We start from the raw sequence: 25345 nt of genomic DNA, 5'->3' as shown, positions 1-25345 counted from the left end.
AACTTAACAAACTTGGGCCTTTCTCTTTAGTGAGTCCAAATCAGAATCCCAAATCCAGTCAGTCTTTGACTATAGGAAAGCTCAGGTCAGGGGCAACTTCTCTTGCACTGGGCTCGTTTCAAATGTATAGTCAACGGGAGTCAATTTGATACTGTATTGAAAGGGTGATTTTTAATACAGAAGCTGATTAGTGATGAAGGCAGATTTTAAGGTTTGGCATTTGGGTTCTGTTGGGATAAAGGCCTTGTCTTCCCTATGCAAAAAAGTGTGTTTATTAACCTCAACCAGCTAATACAGATTAAAACGACAACTGCCTTGTCTACACTTGGATACTGAAGTGCTAGCAAACGCCTGTTAAAATACCCCTTTTTTTCTAGTGACCCAAAAGACTTATCCAAAAAAACTCTACAAACTTGTTTGGTCTCCAAAACTGGCCTGGATATTTCAGGAGAACAGGTTTGATCATGACTATTTGATGCTCTTGGTTCTAGTCCCAGGTGGAAACTGGAAGCAACTGCGGGACTCATATCCAAACAGTTTGGAGCCTTTAAAAGGTTTGGTTAAACTGAGTTTTGGAATGAGTGAAGTTCCAGAGAGGGAACACAGCCTTGCAGTTAACATGCAGGTCCAGAAGGCAAGAGATCTGGATTCTGACTCTGTTATGATAATATACTGTTTTATGTGTTTTAAAATGTCTGAATTGGGCTTGTCCTGGCTTCTGGGCTACTATTTTTATTTCATACAAAAAGGGCAACCCTTTAATTTAATTCTGAATTAATTTTATTTTAGATTAATCAAAGCAACAAACAAGAAAGAACAAGAGTAATGTCTCCATGAGAGAGCGTACTGTGTGTGTCTCTTGTTTGACAGTCTGCATAGAACTGAATCTAAAAGGGATGCCTGCCATAAGATCAGAAGAGTCTGTAGAGCTTTAAAGGTGCAATACACAGAAAAGAAAAGGCATGACAGGTCTCCTCCATAACCAAACAAGACCTCCTCAAACAGCTTAATTTCAGTTTTATAACCTTATCCTGCGTCAAACTGAGGAAATTCCTCAAATTAGTATTATAGGACTGAAACTATAATCTGGACACTTTTCTGTATACAGTATGGCTGACACAAAAGATCATCAAAAATCTTATCATTCTTATTAAGTTGCATGTTGAAAGATGACTTGTTTAGTTTAAGACTGACGCATATTTTCACAAAATTAATCCATTTAAGCAATGATAGGGACCCAAATAATATCATGCATGCTGGCGGTTTTCCATTCCTCTTTTTCAAAGTTAGGTATATATTTTTTTGCTCTAGACAGCCTGAATGTGCTGTTTCTTATCTAATCTGGTATTGATGTGTCTGTTAAACTAGGTATGCAGCGTGTGTCACTTCTGAATGCTGGCATTTGGGATTGGTGAACCAGTCTCGATAAGCTATTAATACTTTGCACTTCTGCCACATAGAGGTTTCTATTTGCAGATCTTAAAGCACTGGTAGTTAGTTAGTTAGTTAGCCTTTAGATTTATAAAACAGTAACATCAAGACACAGTAGAAGCCTCTGACATGTACATAAAACCACATCAAATCAAGGAAAGAGACAGCAACACCGTACACATAACAATGCTAAAGAACCAGACAGGCCCAAAAAATAAACCAAATTCCCCATATTACATTAAATTGCCCAGCAATGTTTGCTTCTTCAGTAGCTCTCTTAAGAAGGTACAGGCGTCCCTGAAGGTCAGCAGTTTGGGGCTATTTTGGACATAACAAGCATTAATTAAGGATCATGAGATAGGTATTTGTTGTGGCTTTTGCTTTTACACAACAAAAACAATGTGAAGAAACCACATAGGCACAGCTGGGTCCCAGATAACCATGTTTGCTACATACACACAAACATACAGACCTAGCCACATACATATTGTTGCTCCGGCTGGTTTCTTCTGATGGATTCTAAAACACAAAACATGGTGAGCACCTGCAGAGGGCTCACAGACTATTTAAAGGGATGCTACTCTATTTCCCTATGCTACTGTAGTATTATCTCTGTTTTACAGTTGTGGGAGCTGAGGCCCAAAGCAGCTAAAAGCCAGCATTTGCAAAAGTGGCCTCTGATTCTAGTTGCCTCAATTTTGAGGGTGCCTTGGTCCTGATTTTCAGAGGTGCTCCCATTGACTTTAGTGGGGGTGCGTGGGCTCTCAGCACCACAATGATTTCAACTGGGCTCTCAGAATCAGGGCCCCCCCTTAATGATTACTCTACTCCCCCAGAGAGGGGAGGTCAGGCATTGGATGTGATTTGAAACATCACATGGCCGATGACTTGGGCATCTGTTTCTATTGTACATTCTTCCTGCATGTGTCTCCTATCCCAGCTCAGCTCAACCAGCTAGGTATCTCTTCCATTCTTGTCCCTACTCTGGGCCTAACTTGGGAGACATCCGGCTAAATTCACTCCTGACAGTTATTGACTTCACTGGAGCTCTGCATCTTATTCCGACAACAATTAATATGAGCATCACCTATTCACAGAAGTCTTTCTCCCACACTGGTTCCAGTCTACTGTGTGTGTGTGTGTTTGTGCATGTATTCTGTGTGTACAGGATGTCTGAATATGCTCGTGGGAAGATTTGTGATGCTAATGCGAATGTGCACTTGTGTTATCTGTCGGTACATGTGCTGTCTGTGTGGTATATGCATTTGTGGCTTGCTAAATGCCCTGGGTGAAATGCTGGCCCCACTGATGTCAATGCAAAACTCCTATTGATTTCACCCCTACCTTTTTCTGGCCCTTCAAATAAGTTAAACTATTGGTATTTGGACCAAAACCCCCTACTCTTCTATGTGATCTTCAACACTTCTGTTTGTATAGATATGTGCTCTGTTATTGTGGTGGTATTATTATTTATCACCACCAACATGCCAACAGTGTGCTAGGAGTTTTATACACAGTAGGAGGGCAAAGTCTTCCTTTCAAACACTGCCTCTTGGATAATAACATGAGAGGATGCCATGTTTCTAAAACTAAACTGCCTCTTATTAAGAGAACTGTTTATAGAAATGCTACAGTGGCATAGAAGCCAGCCTTCCAGCTATGTGCATGTAGACCGGCTTCTGGGTCCCTCCTCCAAAACTCTTCCTTTCTGCAACCTGTTCTCCTCCCACCAAGTTCCATACAGGTTGCTAGATTCTCTGCCCTGAAGAGCTTGAAAGTTACATAAACAATAAATCACAGGACTGATGAGATGGCAGACGTGTATACATGTGGGTGTGAATTCCGTGTTTCCAGTAGAGTAGGTCAGAAAATGGTGGCAGTTTTGGAAAATTTTGACTTTTGAGCAAAAAAATCTAGATCTGAAATATTTCAGCTGAAGACGGAAATATTTAAATTCCCAAATGGTGCCATAGAGCCTCACGGGACTGGTATTTCAGGTGCTTCATGCTTCCATTTTCTACTATAGGACAGACTCCCTGGTCAAACTACATCTCCCATGATGCACTACTGTCACCATTTTTGGTAAAGGAGCCAGTGTTTCATAGGAGTTGCCTGGCCACAGTGCATCATGGGAGATTGTGGGGCTGGCTGGGGAGCCCAACCCATCAGAGCTCAGCAAATTACAACTAAGTTACTGTGGTGGCATTTTTGATTGCAAATATTTCTGTTTTCAGGCATTTGTTTTTTCGACGAAAAGTTGAAGTTTTCCACTGAAAGCAGGAAATATTGTTTAGTCAAAAAATTTTGCATCCAAAAAACAGTTTTGGCTGGTCTTAGCTGACGGTCAGTCTGGGCTGAGGGCTATATTTATGTTCTTATACCTTTATGTGTCTATAAACTGAAAGGCCAAAACTTTCCAATCAGAGTGGATGCCTAAACTTAGGCACCGATATCCATATTTAGGCAGTTAAATAAGTAGCTTGCTTTTCAGAGTCACTGAGCCCCTGCAGATCCCACTGAAGTTAATGAGAGTGGTGCCTTCATATGCCAGAGCTGAAATCAAACCTCTGGGTGTTTGTGCATGCGTCTGATAATACACTCCGTGTGTTTGCCTATATGTCTGAGGGCCCGTGCGGGCTGGGTGTTTGTCCACATAGACTATGCATACTGCATGTGCCATGCTATTCACCGGAGCCTCAAACAGATCCTAGCAAACATAGGTGCTGGACCTAGGGGTGCTGGGGGTACCCCCTGGCTTGAAGTGGTTTCCATCACGTATAGGGTTTACAGTTTGGTTCAAAGGCTCTCAGCACCCACACTATACAAACCTGTTCCAGCGCCCTGGCTAGCAAAAGAAAAAAACAACAACAGTGGAATTAATAAAAAGTGGGATTTTTTTTAAGAAACAGAAGTAAGAAAGCTCAAAAGGAAAAGGAGCTTCACCAAGTGACACTTAATTCAAAGCTTTTACTTTGGCTTTTCCACCTCAGAAGCATGAAAGCAGCTAAATTAGCAAAACAGAAGTAAACTGTTGACTGCTTCATTGCAGGATTAAGTGTGATAAATGGAGGTTTTGTTCAGCCTCGGTCCAGATGTTGTGTCTACGTTGTGGGTTCCCCCCCCCCTTTTTTTTTCTTTTTTCTTTCTTTTTTTTTACATTCTTGGCCCAGGGCCCATATATATTTTGGATACTGCAGGGAGTATATAATATCATTGGAAAATGATGTGGTCTGGTAACCTTTTAAATAACATTTCCTCCCTCCTCTCTTTTCTAATAGTTTGTTTTTCTTTCCATGTTTTCCTTTTATTGGGGGGGGGGGGATTTTTTTTTTTTTTTTAGAAATTAATGAGGCCAAAGCTTTAAAACAAACAAAAAAAACTTTGCTATTTTCCTCCCTTAACGAGAGAGAGCAGGGGAGAGAGTAAAGGCACTCATAAGGGCGCTGGATAAGGATGTGTGTGAGACACTTTTTTTTTTCCGGTCTAAAAAACTTTCCTGATTATTTTTGAACATTCGCAGAAAACTCAGCCCATCAAGCACAGTAGGGATTTCTCCACAGATGGCAGGTTTTGCTCACCTTTCGCCTTCTATTGGCATTCTTAAACCCCCAGAAGGTGCTTCTTTGAGTTTTCTAGGAAGTACCTGCCATGGCTAGAAGCTTCATGTGAAAAGGGGAAGTTGACTTGCCTTTCCCAAGTTTAAAAATATGGTATCCGGTAGGAATTCAGACCTCCCAATTTTAAGAAAAACAAACAAAGCAAAGATTGTCAGAGCAGGTCCCAAAGAGCAGCCCTGCCACCATGCAAGTCACAGTCTCTGCATTCTTTTAAACCTAGGCCTCCCCTGCTTTGGATAATGCCCACTCACCTGACATTCTGTTCCAGCATCCTGTGAGTAGCATCCAAAGGAGAGAAGATCAGAGAGATGCTTTTTCTGTCTCCCTAGCAGAGATACAGGGGTCGGAGCCCTGGAAATTGCCTCCTGGTTTTGCACTTTCTCCCTGTATTTCAGGGTCCCATTAAGCAAAGTGACATTTCCCTATCTCTGCTGCATTTTTTCACAACAGGTTGGCAGCACATTTCAACTTTGGTCCCCCAGGGAACCACATTACCCAGCCTGCTTCACTTGCCACAGTGTTGGCCACAGAGGGCCAGGTGCTCATTTCTGAGGGTCATTTGTTGTATAAATATTCAGACTTGTCAGAACTATTGTGCATTTGTGATAAGAAGCCTTCCAAGCCCTCAGCTTGCAGTACACTGACCGAGAGATCCTACAACCTGCCTACAATCCAGTTCACCTTCAAACTCTACCACGTCCATAGACCCAGCTGCAACATAATAGTGTCCACGTTCTCTAAAGAACCTTTTGGTCTCACTTATGGAGATGAGATCAGCCCAACGTAGCTACATCAACCTAACTTTTAAATATAGACCACGCCTGAATCACATGCCAGTACTGAACTTTGAGAGACCATCACACAACTAGTTCCAACAGCTAAACACCATTCAGGTCCATCTACACTGCAAGACCACACTCTGTTTTAACCGTGCGAGGATGATACTGCATTGAGCCAAGGCCCCCTGCTGGAACCAAGGATCTTAGCTCCTGTCCGCACTGTGTTAGGAACCGTTCAATGGTTAAACATGGTTTCTAACATAGTTTGGATAGCCAGTATGGACAGGGCCAAAGTGTATTAGAATAATCTGATTTAACTCATCTATACCAGTAATGATAACCTGTAACCAGTAATGTAACCTGTTTACCTTGAACCAGATTTGAAGCAATTTTAACGATACTTAGCATTTTCACAGCACTAGATGTGTCCAAAGCACTGTATAAAGGATAATAATACTCTCACTCTAACCGTTTGTCTTGTCTGCTTAAGTTGTAAGCTTTTCTGGGCAGGGACAGTCTCGGACCAAGTGTAGGTACAGCACCTACCACAATGGGACTCTGATCTGGGTTGGAGTCCCTAGATGCTACCGGAATACAAATAATACATTAGCATCCTACTAGAACATCCTCCCAGCATCCCAATGAGGTGGACTTAAAGATGACACCTTCCTACCACGAGGTGAAATGTTAGCATAGAGAGCTCCTGGGTCCTTCGTCACTGATTCAAGTCCGAAACCAAGCACAATGACCTAGTACAGTGGTTCTCAGACTTTTCCATGCCATGGCCTCTTCCTCAGGGCTCTCATCCCATCAAGGTGAGTTTTAGCCAGGATCCACCTCCCAGTATGGGGAGGACAGGACTCTTGCAACCTCCTGCCACAGGTTGAGAGCCCCTCACACCTCAACGTGTGACCCAGCACACAGGTGAGGTCTCCTTTTTTCCTCCCATGTAATTTTCATGCCTTGTCTGCACTGGGCATTTGCCCCCGTTTCAGCTCCCAGCCTAACTTCACCAGTTGCAAACCCCTTGGCGTACACTGGGCGAAGCCACCACAAGCTGCGATTTGCACAGACGCCGTTTCAAACAGGGGTGAGCTGCGTCAGCGCTAATAGTGGCTTTCCCTGCTTGCACCAGAGGTTTGCGCTGATGCAGCTACACTGGTGGCTGGAATGGGGGCAAGCCCCCAGCTACAGGCAAGGCCTCATGTGCCGTTGCTTCAGATTTGGGGGGGAATATAAAAAGGTGAGAACTTCAGAAGATAAAACTGAAAAGCAGCAGCCGTTCGCAGCAGTAAACACCTTGGAAACTTGCTCCCAGTTTCTCTTTCTCCTCCCCGCCTCCCCTTTCTCTCTTAAGGTAGCAGCTTGGGAGCTTTGCCAAAACATTGCGGTCCCGTGGGGAAGCTTTCCTCTCAGTGAAAGAGTCCTCGCGCCTGCCAGCCCAATTAAAACAACGTGAAAGGAAAGCAGCATCTGGAATCGCACTGCCTCTCACAGCCAAGTCACAATTGTTTAGTCTGAAAGTCGTTTCAGGGAGAGCTGGGCTGGCTGGCTGTGCAGTGGCCCCCACATCTGGAGCTGCGGCTAGACAGCCTCTTTGGCTGCAGTCCTGTGTGCATGTGCATTTTTAACTTTAGGATATGCTGACAAGTTAAGAAGTCAGAAAGTCAGTCACAGTAACAGCCTTAGTGGCCCCTTCCTCCCTCCTCCCCTTTCTGACACACACCCACAGAGTTGACTAAATACAATTTTCTGACATCCTTTCATCTGGAGAGAGTTTCTTCCCGTTCCAGGCCGCCGCTCTGGTCCCATATGAGTTATCTGAGCCAAGCCAACACATATGAACAAAAGTCCTCTCTTTAATTTACACTTAGAGCCCTGTCCGTGCAACTCATGTTCCACCTAAAGTGAGGTTCCATCATGCCTGTTACTACCTAGGTTTCCTTGAGGACAGCAGGCAGGAATTCTCTGTCTGAGAGTCATCTCTGAATCATATTATAGATGATCTAAGGGGTGTTGCTCATAGTTTGGTTGGCTAGCGTGGTCCTCAGGGAAGCTATGGAAGCCGTGACCATGATTTGATATGGTTGTAGCCTCAGATGCACCAGGGTCAGGGCCTTGCGTGATGCACTATTGCATCTCAGCAAGAAGGGAGGCCATGGTGCCTCACGGAAGATGTAGTCTTGCCAAGGGCTCAGTGAACAGAGGAAAACTGGGGCCTATTGCACTGGAACTACAACTGCCATGAGGCACCGCAGTGGCATATCCAAATTGCAATTTTTGCTTTTCAACAAAAAGTTTTTTTCACCAATTTTTTTCAGGTTTTTGGTCAACAATTTTTGGTTTTCAATATTTTGCTGAAAAGTCAATTTCCCCCCACCCCATGTTCTAATAGCCAAGGCCAGAAAGGACCATCTGATCATATTTGTGTCACTAGGCTATTGATTAATTAATATATGTATATGTATTTTTACAGCACCCAGAAACATACCAAATCCTCTACCAATATGGGTCCTCTTGCCCTCCCAGGAGACTAGACGTGCCCAAAGCACATGGGAACTTGCCCGGGTTTTCCCGGAATTCACTAGCACAAAGGCATGGTGGGTGTGAGCAGCTTTCCTGCCTTGAGAACAATGGTGCTGTGCAGATATGTTCACCAAAACCATGACAGATGGGCACATCAGAGGCTGGTTACACTTCTCATAGTTCTGCAGGATTGGCAGTGTAGTGAGAGGCCTAAGAGAAATCCCTTTTTATGATTGAAATACTTCCCTCTGTGCTACCGAAAACATGGCCACAATCTAGCTAGCAGCTCCTTGCCAGGCTTTGACTTGTAGCCTTTGCTTTGCCCAGCTGTGCTTCTGCGGTATTAATCCGCATGCTGTTTCAAAGCAGTAAAAAGATAATAAAAGAAGGGAAAGTTTCCATTTTAAGAGATGCAGTTGTAGCAGACCGGAGGGCCCTGTCTGCCATCTGCAGCCTTTACTTAGCAGTGTTTTAGTCTCAGATGCATGCCTGGCTGCCTAAGATTTCTCAGTGTTTTCATTAAGGCCAAAAATTTTCAAAAGTGGCCACTGGTTTTGGGTTGCCCAACCTGGGGCATCTCAATCTTGATATTCAGGCAGGCGGAACGCCCGTTGCAGCACGCATGCAGCTCCCATTGACTCCAGCAGAGCTGGCCCCACTAATCCCATCGGAGGAAATGCAATGGCTACAGGATCTGAACACTAGAGGATCCGAAGTTTCATGTTGTCCCTTTGTGTTTGATATTTTTGTGCCATGTCCATGTTGGGAACCCACCCACATCCTCGCAAGTTCTGCTTTGAGCTCTGGCTTCAAATGAACAATAAAACTCAAATGGAGCCTCCGATGATACGGCTCCGTTTTGCTGGATTTCAGGTTCAAACTCTATGAGGCCACCAAATGTTGCTTTGTTTCCAGCTAGTACTATATATTGTCCGCCGGCTACCCAAACCTCAGCTCAGATTCACTCACACTGTTGGCCCAGGTTCACACCACGCCTGTTCCAGGTTCATTGAAATGTCCAGGAATCCAGCACAAGTTCAGGGTTTGTAACGAAAGGTTTGCTCGGCTCTCACAAAGGGGTGCTGTTTACCCAGATGGGCCTAGGTAGGCTGCAAGAGAATGCTTTTAGCCCCTAAAGGTTTGGGTTTAGTTATTTTATGCTGATCAGGGCTTTTATTTTAACATTTTCCTTGTGTGTGTTTGCCTGGATGGGTACAGACGAGGGGTGTTATTCCCCTACTCGCATAGCTCTCATCAAACTAGCGTGAGTAGAAATAGCCGTGGAGCTGGGGGGCGGCGGCAGCTGAGATGTGCCGGGTACGTACCCACTGGCTTCAGCTCACCGCACTCACCACAGCTCAGCCAGGCCTGTGCTTCTCTGGCTACACTGCTATTTATACTCACTGTAACAGCTAGTGCCAGCATGTATACACAAGCAGGGGAATCACACCCTCTCACTCGTAGCCTATGTGTGTGTACGTTTGTCTATGTGTGTGTTTGCGTGCCCGTGCATATTTTGGGTGTGACGGTGTGTATACATGCAGTGTGTAGGGGTGTGTGTTTGTGTTTGTGTGTGTGTGTGCTAAACAGGTTTAACAGCTCTTTAGGGATGGGATATGTTGTTTCCAAAGTTTCACAAAATAATACGTTGTTCACCAAGCTCTCCTGTATAAATAAATACCCACCATTTTCTCTTTTGACCTTTACTCTCTTGCCGGGTTTCTTGTAAGTGCAGAGCATACGAAATAACCTTTTATCATTAAAGAAGCCTGGAGCACTGCACCGCTCTATTTTGTGCGTGGGATTACAAGCCAGAGCAATTGCAGGGGCACGTCCAGAGCTATTCTTGGGCCATGGGAAGAAGGATATTAGAGTACTGCCAGCTACAGCATTCAAAGATCAAGATTCAGGCCTCCAAAAATCCTGAGATTGGGTTAAAAATCATGAGATTAAAATTATTATTAATAATAATAAATCAATGCTATTGGGGTTCTTTTTATCTGCCTCCTGTGTTTTGAACTTGAAGGGTGCACTCAGGTCATATTTTCGGTGTTTCCAATGGTTCTGATTTTATTACGAGTCTCGTGCTGTTTGGTCTATTTCTTAACCTTCCTGGCTCCCTGGAGTCTTGTGAATACACAAGAATCTCAGCTTTCTTTCTTTCTTTCTTTCTTTCTTTCTTTCTTTCTTTCTTTCTTTCTTTCTTTCTTTCTTAAAGAAGTACATTTTAGTCCTTACAGTTGCAGAGAAAAACTTGAAAATGTGACTCCTAAAGTTCAGAAGCCAGAAAGCTCGTTAAAAGTAGTAAGACAAGTAGGGCTGGTAGCTTACATAGTCAAAGACATGTAGAAATGAAGGCATCAAGTCCAACCCGCTGCACTGAGGCAGGACCAAATAAACATAGACCACCCCTGACAGGTGTTCTTAAAAACCTCTAATGATGGGGATTTCACAACCTCCCTTGGAAGTTTATTCCACACCTTAACCACCCTTACAGTTAGAAGGTTTTTCCTAATCTCTAACCTAAATCTCCCTTGCTGCCCATTACTTCTTGTCATACGTCAAGAAGAAAAAGATCCAGCACCCGGGGGGGTAAAAGGAGATACAAATATATCACATAAGCTTCTTGAAAGAACAGAAGGCCCACAAATGCCTGGTCATAGCCCCATACCCACCGGAGTCCAAACTGAGGTCAGAGGTGACTTTCTTGCAAGTAGCAGACATCGACAAATGTATTGTTTTTAAAATTTCAGGATTTTTAAGCCACTCTCGTGGTTATGGGGGCCTGCTGCAAGAGTTTGGAATGCCTGGGAATTCACCTCCTGTGATGCAGCCGCCCTGTGACCGCTGTGATGAGCCAAGAGAGGAGACTGCAGTGCAATCATGCGAGACGTAGTCGGACGAGGGAGCCCGGCCTATAGCGGAGAATAGTGACATGAGGCAGCGGGACTACAGATCCCATGAGGCACCACAGCAGCATTTTAGAATCAAACGATTTCAGTTTGGGGCCAAAATATTTTACCAAAAACTTGAACATTTCTGTTGAAATACCCGCCCCCCCCCCAACAATTTCTGACCAAGTCTAGTACAAACTGCTTGGTGTAACTCCCTCCCTCCCCCTGTGGTGTCTCCTTTTTCCTGTCTGTGAAACAGGGGAAATAAAAAATGACCTACTTCCCACAGGTGTAGTGAGGCTCCATTCATTCATGCTGCTAACGTGCTTTGAGATCCACAGATTAAAAGAAAGGGCAGAGTATGATCAATATAACTTATTATTTCATGGAGCATTTAAAAAAGTTTCTTAAAGAGAATAGGCCTAATTCTGATCCTCATTTGCACTGGTTTTGCATCACTCATCTTCGTGATTCATACCCGTGTAAGAGCAGAATTGGGCCCATGTCGTTTGATTCTCCAGTGGAAAAATCCAAGACTATTAGATGACAAAGCTTTTCTCTGATTTAGAGATCTCACCCCATCCATGCAGTCTCCCTGTTGAAAAGCATTGCACGGTATTGATAACTCCCTGATGGATGCCTTGTTTACCAATAAGAAAAGGAGTACTTGTGGCACCTTAGAGACTAACCAATTTATTTGAGCATGAGCTTTCGTGAGCTACAGCTCACTTCATCGGATGATGAACACGAAAGCTCATGCTCAAATAAATTGGTTAGTCTCTAAGGTGCCACAAGTACTCCTTTTCTTTTTGCAAAGACAGACTAACACGGCTGTTACTCTGAAACTTGTTTACCAATGTGGGTGTCATGTGAGCATGTGATAGGCCGGCAAGAGCTGTAAAGAGGATGCTGTGTAATGCTACACACCTGTGGGCCATTTCAAACAAAGGAAAAGATTCCTATCCCCTTGAAACACCTTACAGTGGAAGCAAACTTCGGGTCAGATCCTCCCCGAACAGACCAAAAAGGAGGGACTACTGAAAAGGGAACTGTACTTTCTTATATGGAAATATACGGTCTTGTCTTACACTTAGATTGGAAGCTCTTTGGGGCGGGGGCTAGCTTTTTGTTCTCTGTGTGTACAATGGGGTCCAGGTCCATGCTGGAGTTTCTACAGGCTGTTGTAATGCTTTCATGGGACAGAAATTACCAAGCCCGCTGTCTCCAGAAGGACAGAATACATACACCCATCTGCTGGCTCAGCTGAGGTTACGTGCCTCACTTGAATGCCACAGCACTGAGATGAATTATAATAAAACAAGAGTTAATTTATTAATGAAGAACAGAGCTTGAAGCGATAGTATGCAGAGATAATAGAAACAGAAAATGGTTACAAATAAAAGTGTAACACGCTTTCTAGTGACTAAAAATTAACAGGCTGCAATCCTTGCCTCAGGCAGCTTTCTCACCTACAGCTACTTCTTAGCGTCACCAACTCACATGACTGGTAGCCACCATTCAAAGACCACTACTGACCTCTTTGTTCCCTCAGTGATGGATAACAAGATGCCCTTTTGGTTCTCCTTATATTCCTCAAAGTTTCCTTGTCTGTATCTCAAGAGCCAGCATGATCCCCTGGGATTCAGACTCCAGTATGTCCTGACACCACACTGTTTCATCCTCCTGGCATTTGGTGTTCACCTCAGATGCAAATGAACTGCCCATCGCTCGCCCTCCCTCTTGTCTAAAAGAAAACCTGGTTTTCCCTTTGGTTGGTTACAGACTTTGAAGCATAATATCAGTAAGTCTCCATAATTCCTCCCAGAGTGCTAATACATCCATTTCATAATGATATTAAGGACCAATGTGTCCCCAGCTTTCATGTGATATCTCACGTGACATTCTTTATAGACAAGTACTCCCTGACAGCACGGTGATAGGTGTAGTGAGTTTGTCAGGCTTGATGGGAACTGCTGTTACATGGCAGTGAACCCTTCGCCAGTGGGCTGTTAGGGTCACAGTCGTGTTCTGCAATCATTCAGTGCTCAGGGTGTTTTCAAAAGCTTTGCTTTTTTCTTTGCTTGGGCATAGCAACCCCACTCAGGCTCTCTGTTTGGGAAACTCACCCCTTAAAGGCAAAGTCCCCAACAGCACTTCTTCCCTTCCCAGCCAACGTTTACCACTGTACACCTAATAAATTATAATTATATCTGTGCCCCAGTCTGCCTGTACTTCCACCAGTGCAGATCCTGGTTAACCCGACTGATTTCAGTGAATTTACTTTGCAAGGGGGTGAGCTAAAGCCCACTGAAGTCAATCTAATTAATTGGATTAATTGGATTAATTAATTAGTTAATCTAATTAATGGTGTTACTCTGGATTTACACTGGTGTAAATGAGAGCAATATCTGTCCCCTTCTTACACAGATTTCCCACCTCTAGCAGTGGGAGAGCCTCAGAGCGTGCCCTTCCTTGCCTGTTTTTTAATCAGATCCATTGCAATCTTTACCTTCTGCAGTAAATTATCTCTGAATGCACTTTAAAGCATCAGGTTTTCCTATCCAGCTGTTCATACTATTCCCAGGGCTTTCTGGTCTCTCTCGCTCTGACTCTCCTACCTCCTCCTCTAAGTGCCCAAGCTTGTCTCCAGAAGCAGAGGAACTGGCTGTGAGGTTTCAGGTGTTGAAAAGTCTCTTTGGAGGTGAGCGCAAAAGTATTTTGCCCTGGGGCCAGCAGGTAAGAGCCAGAAAAGGGGCTGTGGGCAGGAAAGGCTGGATGTTTTCATGTAAACACTGAGTGAAAGCTGCTTCCATCTGCTTGAAGGGAAGGGGCGGGGGAAATTAAAAGCCAGAAATGTTTCTTCTCTCCCTCTTTCTCTCCTTGCTCTCCACTGCGTCTGGCTCAGGAGAGACCTGCTCTAGAACTATCTAGCAAATAAAAACTAAACTAGGGCTTGTCCACACAGTTAACACTGGTTAAACAGTTACACTGGTTTAAAGGAGCTTATTTCCCTATACCTGTATCCATACAAGGGGTGTTGTGCTGCTTTACCTATACCAGTTCAGTCAAAGCGGTGTGTGTAGACAAGGTTAGCTTAAATCAATTTGGAATCAGTTTAAGCTAAACTGAAATACGAGTGTCACCCAGGTGTTCGCAGTATAACTGCATCCACACTGAGGGAGCATCTTGCTTTAATTATACTGGTCTAATTAAAGTTGTAGAAGATTTGCGTCTAGAAAAAGCTTCTAAGGATATATCTCTATTGCCCACAAAGCCTCGGTTCTAACTCAGGTTTGAGCCCAAGCCCTACATCCATGTATATACAAATCAGTCTAACTTGGGTCAGCAAGCACTTGGGACCTGGGCCCTAGGATCCTGCTGCAGGGGCAGGTCAGAGCCCAAGTCCTGCTGAGACTTGGGTCCAAGTCCTGTCATTTTGCAGGGTGGATGCAGCTCAAGCCACAAGCCCAAATCAGAACGTCTGCATAGCGCAGTATGGATACATTAACACGGCTATGAGACCTAGATCCAGCAATTGTAAACCCATCTTTACAATGTAGCATGAATGCTTAAGCACGGGCCTGGAAACACCAGGTGCACAAGTGTGGGTCCCACAGACCTGGGCTTAGTGTGCTGTGTTGACATACCCTGAGTCGTCATTGCAAATTGGGCCATGGCTAGCCACAAAATTACTCTGCTTTAACTAGAAGTGTGCTTTTTTAAAGTGATGAATCTGGTGCAAGCCCTGGCGTAGACACTATTAAATTACTTTAGACCTGAGTTTTTCAATTTTAGCTTGTCTACTCCTTACTCCATTACGCTAAATCGATATAAGCTTATTGGAGACAGCGTGGCCTAGTGGAAAGATCATTGGGCTGGGACTCAGGAGATTTCAGTTCAACGTCTGGATCTGCGACTGGTTTGCTGAGTGACTTTGAATAAGTTGCTTCACTGCCCTTTGCCTCAGTTTCCCCGTCTGTAAAATGGAGATGATGATAGTGATTCCTTTGTAAGTGCTTTGAGATCTACTCATGAAAAGTGCTCTATAAGAGCCAGGCATTATTATTACGATGAATTAAGTGTCCCGACAGGGGTGTTCACTGATTTAACTAAACTATTTAAAAACCAATGTATGTTCAACCAGTGCAACATTGTGTGTAGCCCAGACCTTAGGTTACAAATTTGCCACGAGATGCTAAACATAATTTCAGAGTCATCTTAGCCAATTGCTGAGATGAAAAACTTCACAGGAAGAATGGAAGTTGCGGCATAATGACACGGGATGCTGTAGCCAAGGAGGAAGCATGTTGTGTGCAAAACTAATGAGAACCAAACTTTTCACTCACCCTTCCCCCCACACGCGCACACGGTTTCTGGGTTTATTTTATATTTTTCCTCATAAAGGTTTGGGCCTGTGTTACTCTCCTATCAAAGCCAGTGGCGGCCCCTAGGATAAACATGCGGTCAGAAGACAGAAAACTCCAGGCTAAAACACTGTTCGTTTCACCCATAGCAGCATAAACTGAGAGGCTTTTAAGAAGGGCGAATGGTTTTCAGTAAATCTCTCATATCAGCAGAAACCTTTGAAAGCGTTTGTTTAAAGGCTGTGGAGATAAACAGCCCAGCCAAGTGTTTGTTTAAGATGTATGTACTCAGTGTCGACTGGTAGGCCGGTATTTATATCAATGGGGGCAGGAAGGCGAGCCAGGATCCTTTTGACCCTTTGCTAGCTCCGACTGCATGAGCAGGGCATTTTAAGAGCTGGAGGGACTCCAGCCTTCTGGCATAAAGCACTGGCAGTCTCCTCTGGGTGTCATGAAGGGAAACCTGGATGTAGCTGTGGGTAAAATGAGGCAGCAGGATCAGAACCTCTGAGAAGTACTGACCGGTTTTATGTGATCGCTGTTTTTTTTTGTCCTACAGTTGTGCTTAAAGGTCCCATCCGAATTCGGGGCCCTATTGTGCTAGGTGCTGTATGAACAAATGCATGGGAAGAGACTCCTTTCCTTGAAGAGCCTGCAATCTAAATAGACAACAAGACAGGAGAAAGTATCTTTAACTCCATTTAACAGAGGGGGAATTGAGGCACAGACTTGCCTTAAATCACACCAGGAGTTTGTGTCAGAGCTAGGAATTGACCCCAAATCTCATGGGTGCCGATCTTGTGCCTTAACCATGCGACCATCCTCATTACAATGAACGTCAAGGGCTTTGCTGGGGCTACCAGGGTTAAGGTTCATACAAGATTATTCCATTTTGAGTGAAACAGATTTTTGGGAACGAGATGCAGGACGGGATTAGACACAGCCTAGCAGCCGGCTGTCCAGGCTTGCTTTGATGAGTGTAGAACAGATGTGATTCCAGAGGGATTATACCAAGACAATGGGTGAGGAACAGAACCCAGATAGAATAGAATGAGGCTAAAGCCCATTTTAGCAATTATAGGGGAGCAGCAGCATTGTAGAATGGATAGGCATTATAACAGAGGACAGTCACCATAATCTGGGCAGGGTGTGAACATGGTAGAAGATCATATTATTATTATATTTATTATATGTATTGCGGTAGAACCTTGGAGCCCCAGTCACGGATCAAGTCCCCATGGTGTTCGGCACTGTACAACCAGAACAAAAAGCCTCGTTCCAGATCCCTACCCCAAAGAATTTAATGCAGTGAAAGGGATGGGAAGTGAGATGATCAATTAGCAAAGACTCCATTGTTCTAGACACGAAATTCACAACAGCAAAACAGTGACCGACAAGCAGAGCTGTTCAAAAAATGGTTATTGTGGTTCTTGGGAAAGTTTGGAAGTTTGTTTAAATTTTCTCAGATTTTTTTTCAATGAAAAACTGAATTTTTTTTATTGTTGCCAACCAAAGTGATTTGGGATTTTGTCAAATCACTGGAAAAGATGGGAGCGGGGAAGAGAGAGAAAAAGAAGTCCCCCCTCCCCCCCATAAAAAAGTTGGTTTCCAAAAAAAGGCCATTTTTCACCCCAAAATAATTTTGACCAGCTTTACTTGTATCGCAAACCAGGTGAGGAGAGAGGTGTTTGAGGAAAGCCCAGAGTTTCCTTTGAGTCATATTTATGCTTCCCTCCATTGCCTGCTAAATTTAGCTCTGGGAAGCCAGCTTCCTTTTCTCTGTGTGTGAGTCTCTCTCTCTCTCTCACACACACACACACACACACACGCTGGACATGGCAGAGACACCGCCAGCGTAGCACCTGAGCCTATAAATTATTGGTGCTGAATCTCTGTGCAGCATAGGCTTCGGGGAGAGGCTTGAGGAGGTCAAATTGCCCTAGTCTGACAGGTTGGGAAAGCCCAGTCAGCCAAGACAGAAGGTTTTCAGACTCTCTGGGAGACACACCTGTTCTGTCACCCTCCCTCCCATACCTGCCCCTGCAAATTGTCTGGATGGCTCTTTTAAAAATAGTAATATCGGACAGGAAGGAACCTCGTGGGCTACTAAGTCCAGTCCCCTGCTATCACAGGCAAACCTGTCATATCATCCCCTTCATAAACTTTTCAAGCTCTATCTTAAAACTAATTCCGTTCTTTGCCCCCCCACCCCCGCCCCAACTCCTATTGGGAGACTGTTCCAGAACCTCAGTCCTCTGGTGGCTACAAACCTCTAATTTCTAGCACTAATTGATTCCTGGCCCATTTATCCCGCATTTGTTCGTGGGCCAACGTTGTCCTTTAGCTTCAGTAGCTCTTATCCCTCCCTGGTGTTTACCTCCCTGCCCTATAGAGAGCAATCATCAATATTGGCCACTCTGTCTCCTAATGACACACAGCCCAGTTGTGCTCTTGGGGCAGGTCTACCTTTGAAACGATGCTGCAGATAACAGGAGAGCTTCTTCCTTCGTCATAGCTAATCCATCTCCGCAAGAGGCGGGAGCTATGTTGATGGTAGAAGCCCTCCTGTTGGCAGAGCGCTGTCTACACCGGGGGGTTGGATGGTATAATCACGTCGCTCAGGGGTGTGTTTTTCACACCCCTGAGCGACATCATTATTCTGATGGAAGTGTATAGCGTAGACCTGGCCTCAGAAGAACTCCAGCTGATTGTAACCTCAATGGAGTTGCTCTGGATTTACACTGGTTTAACTGGGAGCAGAATTTGGCCCATTTCCTGTGATTGGATGGTATGTGGAGTCCCACAGACAGTGTTAGGCATATTAACAACAGTTGTAATACCTGACTACAACACCAACGCCCCGGGTGAGATGTCAGCAACGGAGATCAAACCTGGGGCCTCTGAAGCTTAAGACATGAGCCTTTAATGCCTGAGGTAAAAGACAGCTCTGTTAGCTAAGATTGTAGCAGTCTCCTCAATCACTAGTTGGCCTAGCCACTACTAGAAGGGGACAGAGTGCCACATGGCTTACGTTATCTTATCTGTCATCCTAAAGGGTCCGCAGAGTTCTCTACGAAGATAAAATACACGGGTACTACTTCATCTACCATTGCTGGCGGGGGGGGGGGGAAACAGTGTCTGTTTAACAACACACAACAACACTCTGCAACTGTTTAGGATAGGGACGCGAAGGAAAATGCTCTATGCAAGTGAATCTGTAGGATAGAATTTAGACCATCCTTATTTGGTGTAAATCAGCATAATTCCATTGACTTCAATGGAGCTAAATCGATTTACATCAAGCCCAAAGAAGGTAATTATGCAAACTGGAATCTGGTAAGGACACCAAGGTTCACACTCTTGCCAAACCTGCCATGGGATTTCCAATGGCTCTCAAGGGTCACCACCTCAGATTTAAGTCTCATCAGAAAGATAGAACCTCCAGCATCCTGGGAATACTAACACTATCCAGGGACGGAGGGTGATTTGATTTTGTCTTGGTGCATAGGTTGCCTTATTCATCTTAACTTCTCTTAGAATTAGTGAGTGATTCCTGTGGCTTCCTGGCCACAAAGCCATCCTTGAAAGCAGTGACCTGGATGATCTAATTCTACTAATGCACAGAGCTGCAAATGCCTCGCATGAGTAAGGAAGTCATCACCCTAATTATACCTGGGGCTTTATAACCAGTTAAACATCTTCCACAAATTCCTGGCCCTAATCAAAAGATTATTATTTATCGTTTATTTTGCATGAGCAGCCTCAACTAGGCGGGGGTGGCAGTTCCATTTGTCACAGGCATTGTACATATCTCAGTAAATGATCGTTCCTAATTCAAGTCCAGTAATAATAGCAGGGAACAAGGTGAGACTGAGCCTAGAGTGTCTGCAGGGGCAGAATCCCAGTAGCCTCCCTTTGGATCCCAACATCAAGGTAGAGCATGGCTAGGAAGGAATGAAAGGCTCCTGCCAAAGAGAAGAATGGGAGTAGATAGAAGCAGCAAAGCAGGGGTGCCTATTGGCTGGAGGGTTTGCCCAGCTGCTGCACTGAAGATAAAAGGTTTTGAAACTAACAGCTGGAATTAAGCAGCTGAATCTATCTATCTGTGGCCTTATCTGGCCCCAGTCACCGTGGTTATCTGAGTGCCTCACACTTTTTAATGTATTTATCCTCACATCCCACTGCAAGGTAAGAAAGTGGTACTATTCCCCGAGCAATTAAAGCCCAAGTTTAGATCTTTATGTGCCTAAATGTCTTTGATGATTTGGGTGTAAGTAACTTGCCCAAGGTCGCTCTAAGAGTCTGTGGCAGAATACAGAAGTGAATATGGGTCTCCAAAGCTCTGGACTGGAGCACTAACTACTGGGCTATCCTACCTTGCCAAGGTGGTCTTGTGAGCCTCCAGAGCTATAACTGCAAATCACGTGTCCACCAAAGTAATTGTGGAGTTTGTCGCTGTTGTTGTTTAATCACTGATTCCATATTTAAAAGTTCAAAGCGAGTTTGGGGCTGGCAAAAGATGCTGGCTTGAAAGCATCTGGAGACTGAAGTCCTGCATTTATCCATAGAACAAGGAACAGGAAAAAACTGTGTAAGTTTCTCCAACATTGCCGTGACGGGCATGAGAAGATGCAGTCTGTGCAAATCGTAGAAGAGTAGGGTTGGAATGGACCTCAGGAGGTCACCTAGTCCAACCCCCTTCTCAAAGCAGGCCAACCCCAACTAAATCGTCCCAACCAGGGCTTTGTCAAGCTGGGCCTTAAAAACCTCGAAGGATAGAGATTCCACCACCTCCCTAGGTAACCTGTTCCAGTGCTTCACCACCCTCCTGGTGAAATAGTGTTTCCTAATATCCAACCTAGACCTCCCCCACTACAACTTGAGACCACTGCTTCTTGTTCTGTCATCTGCCACCACTGAGAACAGCCGAGCTTCGTCCTCTGTGGAACTCGCCTTCAGGTAGTTGAAGGTTGCTATCAAATCCCCCCTCACTCTTCTCTTCTGCGGACTAAATAAGCCCAGTTCCCTCAGCCTCTCCTCATAAGTCATGTGCCCCAGCCCCCTAATCATTTTCCTTGCCTGCCGCTGGACTTTCTCCAATTTGTTCACATCCTTTCTGTAGTGGGAGGCCCAAAACTGGACGCAGTACTCCAGATGTGGCCTCACCAGTGCCGAACAGAGGGGAATAATCACTTCCCCCTATCTGCTGGCAATGCTCCTACTAATACAGCCCAATATGCCGTTAGTCTTCTTGGCAACAAGGGCACACTGCTGACTCATATCCAGCTTCTCATCCACTGTAATCCCCAGGTCCTTTTCTTAGCCAGTCGGTCCTCAGCCTGGTCCATTTGATCCTTAGCCTCTCTGCTGCTGATGGCTAGGAGCTTAGTTAATATGGTGGTGAGGGCCGGGTGAGTATTTAGATAGTATTTAGATGGTTTTGTGGGGATGACATTTATCTACTAGGTTAAGGATGGAAACCTACCAAACTTATTCCCAGCCAACCACTTTAATGGACGGTGGCCCCTACTCTGGTCTTTGTCATGCTCCTCTTCTAATTGTATATTTATTTAAGACAATACTTCCTGAGAAGCAGCTTTCCCCATGCAACTGGAATTCATATCTCTGGGATTCTTATTGCCATTCACAAAACACCTATTTCCCCCCCACTAATTTCTGTACAAAGGAAAACCCTGTGTAAGAAATTGATTTAAAACCTAGAAGCCGATACTTTTCTTTTCAAGCCTCTGTATTTCATCTTTCTCCTAAGAAGGGAGGAAGCCCCTTCTGTTGAGTATACAGCCTGTAATTTCCCTGTCAGATCCCAGCCAGCAGGTCAGTGTTGTGACTGACTGTGTGAGGATAGCTCCCTTAAGGGTAATTACACTAAATTCCCTTTTGAAGGACAGCTTTCTCTGGATATGATACAAGGAATCCGCTTTTTCCATTCACTTAAATTCATGGATTCAGCAGCTGTCACTAAGAACCCAGCAGTTAGAGACTTACATCTATTCCAACTTCAAGGTGAGTCCTGAAGAGGAGGTAATTACAGTATTGGAGACCGAGGGGCTAATTATTTAACATTGGTTGAGTTGCTTGGAAGGGAAAAAGGGACCAGAAAGCGTGAAGAAGGGAAGCACCTTCTCAGGTCTATGTCAGCAAGTGTGGAGAATGGAAATGTCTCAATTCCAGGACATCCTGGATTGAGAACGTGGAGAGTGGAAAGCCATTGGCTCTCAGATTGTCCTGGGATGATGAATGCGGAGAATGGACATGACTTGACCCTACAAGCATTTGCAAATGGAGAGGGAGGCAATGGAAATGCCTTTCTTCCAGGAGACCCAATGAAAGAGAAAGCCAAAAGCTAAGACTTTCTCTCCTCGAACTGCCCAGGTGGGGAGGTTGTGTCATTTGAAGGAAAGATGCTTCGGTTTGGAGGTACCCAAGGAACGATTGGAAAAGTCTTGGATCTGGAGTCCAGGGAATGAATGAGAGAGTGAACCAGAGGACTATCTCCATAACTGAGAGAGTGAACCAGAGGACTATCTCCATAACTGAGAGAGTGAACCAGAGGACTATCTCCATCCTGTGACTGTCTAGGATGGAGAATCCAAGAAAGGGGTGGGGAAGTGCAGAGAATTTGGAGGATACGCCAGAGCTGAGCATCCCCAGCTGAGAGACAGCATATTGCTGAGATTTCTAATTCCTGAAAGAAATTGATGAGGATGGAAGAAAGCTCGGCATTTGATCCAAGAATAGTCCCTATACATATATGAACTTTTCTCTTTCTTCCTTTCACCTTCCCAAGACTTCATTCCTTACTTCTTTTCATCCAGATAGTTCCTGGGGGTGCACCCTCGCCGCGCATCCAAGAGTCACTCATCAACAACAAACAGTTAAAAGGAAGAAAATAGGCTGGAAATATCAATGCACTTTGGTAACAATAAACCCTGCTTTTAATTTATGCTAATATGTAGGGTTGTGGTGACAGTAAGAACAAAATTACAGAGTGGCTTTCTAGCTGGTAATTATCCCCCCATTTTCGTTGCTCGGGAAGATGGACACACAATTATGCTCTCTTGCTGTATATTAATACGGATTCTTGACATCTTCAGCAGACCTGGAGCTGTCATCGGGCTTTTTGTCTACTTTAATTGAAAATTAATGGTTACTGTGTTACCACGGAAACCGTGGCAATGGACGCCAATAGCGCTCACATATCAAACAGGCACTGGTGGCATTATCTGTCCCTGTTGACCTTGAAAGTTAAAAGAAAAACTTAAATAAAAAGAGGGAGGGGGGTGGGAAATCCACCCTGAAAACAGAGGGTTGAATATTGTATATTGAAGGGGGGGGGGAAGAGGGAGAGAAAAAAAAAACTTGGTGTCTTTTGTATCTTGAAGGGGAAAGAGGGGGGAAAAAATAAAAGGGCCTAAACTGAAAGTGTCAGAGTGGCAAAGCGGAGAATTATATTTGAGTACAAAAGCATTACGGCCCATCTTGTGAGCAGCTCTTGGTGAGGTATTGATGTTCTGATGGGGCTGTGAGGTGTATTATACCATTAAAATGCAGAGGATAGGCCCAGGCGAAAGAGTCACGGTGGAACTGACACAACATTGCGCAGACTGTAATGATGGAGTGAAAGAGTTGTGTCTGCCGGGCCATCAGTTTGAAGACATAACAAAAGAGCTCAAATGGGTCATGAGGATTGGGGTGGGGGAGAAAGAGAAGAGGGGTGTGTGGGCAGGACTAGGGGGAGAAAGTTAATGGTTGGTTGGAAGATAAGAGATTTAAAAAAAAAAAAGAAGGAAGAAAGAAATAGATTGGAGGGAAGAGAATCCAGATTTGCTTCAAATGGAAATGTTGACTGAATGACGGGTGATTGCAGCAGCGTTTGGTTCAGAGGGGCCAGTAGCTGCTCTGGAAAGGGCCTTTGAACTATCCTACCTTCCAATTCTTAATTTGTAATGAAAGAGATGTCGGAGCTCGAGCAGCTAGGTGTTGGGGCTCAAGCAATTTTTAAATTTTCATAACTGATGCACCAAGCCCAGAGGTGCCAGGGCTTAGCCCTGGCACAAATTAAGCACTGCTACCTTCTCTCTTTAGTAAGACACAGCAGCTGGGACTCTGATGACACACTCTCTGCTCACAAACCCGGGGGGACTCTGGGATAGCACAGCTCTTAATGTGGGCTAGAGGGGGTCTGGGATAGCCAGACTCCTAAGGCAGGCCAGGTGGGCTCTGGCAGTAATTGCTTGTTCATGCAGGCCAGAGGAGATAAAACCCCTCCACTGCTGGCCAGAATGAGCTCTGATGGTAAGAGGTATGGCAATATGACCCCTGTCCTCAGTATGGGGCAGAGGAGGGCCTGTAGGTGAAATGCACAGAGATAGCCCCCTCCCAGGGTGGGATGGGAGGACCTCAAGGTGGAAGACATGAAAACAACCCCTGCCTGCTTTGAAGTTAAGGAAACCTTGGGTTTAGCAATAGGCTCTTCCTTTTCTCTTTCACAGCCCTGCCTGAAGTGAGGTGGGACATTTCTTTTCTGGGAAGCGCTATTAAATCCAGGACTCATAGTTCCTCCCATAGTTCCACCTTCTCCTTCACTGACCTTCCCCCCTCCTGGTGCACTGAAGGGTAAACACAGAAACTTCCCCTCCAACCACGCTGTGGCTTTAGCTTTCTTTTGGTTGAAGCTAGAGAGAGAAAGCCCCCGAAGGAATCAAATGAACTTCCCAAAAGCTGTTTCTCTAGTTCAGGTTGTTGGGGTGTGGATAGCTTAGGGACCTCTTCTAGGGAAAGATGCCTTTCTTTGCAACAAGAGCGGACATGGGGCCGTGATGTTTAATGATGAGTTGGGGGTCTGACCTAGCTCCCGTTACAGTCAAGGGGTGTTTTGCCATTGAGGTCAATGGGTGCAAGACCAGGTTCATTGGAATTCAAGATTTAGGCCCCAGGGCTAGACAAGGCCCTGACACAGCTGGGGTCAGAAGACAGCAGGCAAAGTGCGCATGGCCAGCAGTGGGTGAGGAAGTCCATGGTGTGGTTGCTGCCATCTTGTAGGTTACGTGACTTGAAGGAAAGGGAAGCTAACCGCAGCTGGGAGTGGTGGGATACCATATCGGCCATCGTACACAGTGCCCATCTCTTCTCTCTGTCTTGAGGGAGGATGGTGCAGTGGTTAGGGCACGAGCATGGGACATGGAAGCAGAGCTGGCTGGGATTTTTTTTGACTAAACTGTTTTTTGTTGTAAAATGCCAATTCTTTGAAACCAAAACTTTTTGTGGGAAAGGAATTGGTTTCAACAGAATTTTTGCTGGAAGGAATTTCAGGTCGAAACAGAGAGAACCTGGTTTGAAGCGAGGACTTCAACCTCGGTCTCCACATCCCAGGTGCCGGCCCTCACCAGTAGCTTATTCTAGTGTCTCTCACACACATTCTGCCTCTGTTTTATTTTATTTCATTTTTGTTTGTTTTTGCGGGGGGAAAATGAAAGATCTGGGGTTTGTTTTGATGTGCAACGGGAAGACATTTTGAAGTTTTTTTAATTTTTGCATGATGGGAAAATCATTTCCCACCCAGCTCTACTTGGGAGACCTGGGTTCAATTCCCTTTTCCATCACAGACCTCCTGTATGACCTTAGGCAAGTCACCTTGTCTCTCTGTGCCTCCCCACCCCCAGTAAGATGGGGATGATAACATTGCCGTACCTCAAAGGGTTGCTGTGAGGATG

This window comes from Eretmochelys imbricata, chromosome 21 (assembly GCF_965152235.1).
Source record: "Eretmochelys imbricata isolate rEreImb1 chromosome 21, rEreImb1.hap1, whole genome shotgun sequence".
Taxonomy (NCBI): Eukaryota; Metazoa; Chordata; order Testudines; family Cheloniidae; genus Eretmochelys; species Eretmochelys imbricata.
Note: the sequence above shows the minus strand (reverse complement) of the source record.